The following is a 1,902-nucleotide window of genomic DNA, read 5'->3' on the forward strand; positions in this document are numbered from 1 at the left end:
GATTAATGTTTTTTAATTTTATTTTTCTATCTACTTTATAAAAGCTAGAAAGTAGATTTGTCATTAGACGATAGAATCAGTGTTTATTGCATATAATCGGTTTTGCTAGGAAATTTTACCATTTTATTTTGCAGATGTAGAGAGATTTTATCATAACCATAAGTATATGAGGTTCTTGCAACTAGTAGAAGTAGTATAAGTATGTATGTGTCGGGTTGTAAGAAAATATCAATATCTTTGTGATCCGAAATATCAATGTAGACAATTAAAGAATGATCTCTTTTCTCTTATTGAAGAAACGTTTGGTTTTTTTATGAAGAGAAACATGTTAAGCTCCTACCCCACGAAACGTTCTGAACAATAGCTTAACCTTTTGAACTCCATATCAAACCTCCATTAATGAACCAATGTTTGATCACAAAGCTCAATATCTCTTAATAAAAGGAACTCTCAACTCTCAGATTACAAAGTGATAGATTGAACAAGTGAAAGATGAAGTCAGATCCTCAGCATACCTTCGCATCTTCCTTCCCCATACGTTAGTCTCACAGCGACTAATCCCTCACAACATTCATCATGCCCCTTTGTGATGCTTCTCCTCTTTATGTAAAGACACCATGTGATGCTAACAAACCCTTAACCCGTCTCACGTGTTGAGTCCTTTGTCATCTTCTGGTTCTCCTCTCCACACGTACGTGACTCATCCTTATATGCCTTGTCATCAGCCTTTCTTCTTCTGAAATACACGCGCTGCACCTTATCAAAACAAAACACAAACAAGAGAGTAAAGAGAGAGTAATGTTCTCTTTGTCTTTGTTAAACAGAGGAACAAAACAAAGAGAATGAGTGTGAGAAACAAACTGACCTCCAAAGTGAAAATGAGGTCAGAAGTATAACATGGTATCAGAGCTTGAGTATCCTTGGAGCCTGCAAAATAAAAAAAGAAAAAAGGCAAGGCCACTAGGAGAAGATGTCTTGGAGAAAGAAGAGTCCACGAAGTGAGAACAGTCTGAGAAAGACTGAAAAAGAAGAGAAAAGAAGGAGTAAGCCATAAGAAGAAGATGGAAGTGGAGTCCATGGAAGTTGTGGAAACCTTGAGCGGACCAGAGCTCAAGACAAGAGGGAGCAACCTTCAGTGGACTCAAGGCAAATGAAGAAGAGCATGCACAAAAAAAAAGAGAAGTGTAAGGCTAAAGAAAAGAAGAGCAAAGCTGAGAACTGCAAGTCGAAGAAGAAAAGTAGGAAAGCTTCACAAAGTCATTCACAACCGTACCTTACAGAAGGAGGGCTTCAGGTGAATTCAAGAAGATAGGGAAATCTTCTGAAAAATAGCAATGGAGACAACGGTGTGTAGATGATGTGAAAGGAGAGTTATGTTCTTGATTTGATGCGTCTTGTTGAAGATGCTTTGATGAAGTACAGATCCGAGTGGTTCTTCAGCTGAAACAAGAAAGAAGAAGACGGTGAGGAGGAGAAGCTGTAAAAAAGAATCTCTTTTCGCCAGTTTGTTCAAAATTCTATTGGAGATCTTGATGACTCTCTCGGGTTGACGATATGTATCTATAACAACAATTTGATCGAAGATTACCAGTTGTTGTCACCAATTTGATTCAGCTCAGTGGGAATTACTTCGCAAGGTGATTGGATCTGGGATCTGTCGAGCTGGAGAAAACAAAAAATGTTTGGTGTTTAGAGAAACAAACACAAGAGAGAGAGAGAGAGAGTAACTCTGTGCTTCTGTTAAAAACAGAGAACAGAAACAGAGCATAAGAGAGTGTGAGAGAGCAAACTGACCTCAAAGTAGTGATTAGTGCATAATGCATAACCTGAATGTCAGTGATAATTAAGGTTGAAGAAGCAATTGCAGAGATGACATTTATAGTGATCGAGGGGGAGGGGGGG

The 1,902-nt window shown here is 38.4% G+C and overlaps 1 long non-coding RNA gene across 2 annotated transcripts; it reads right to left on the minus strand.

The window, feature by feature from the left end:
- Positions 366–1,885, minus strand: LOC104750133. 2 transcript variants are annotated; one of them, XR_761533.2, is made up of 5 exons: positions 1,795–1,885; positions 1,589–1,662; positions 1,105–1,440; positions 866–1,019; positions 366–756 (listed from the first exon to the last, which is right to left on the minus strand). It is a non-coding gene; the product is annotated as an uncharacterized LOC104750133 (long non-coding RNA). The 2 variants fall into 2 exon arrangements; XR_761532.2 differs by having other exon boundaries at positions 866–1,440.

Source organism: Camelina sativa, chromosome 16 (assembly GCF_000633955.1).
Source record: "Camelina sativa cultivar DH55 chromosome 16, Cs, whole genome shotgun sequence".
NCBI lineage: Eukaryota > Viridiplantae > Streptophyta > Magnoliopsida > Brassicales > Brassicaceae > Camelina > Camelina sativa.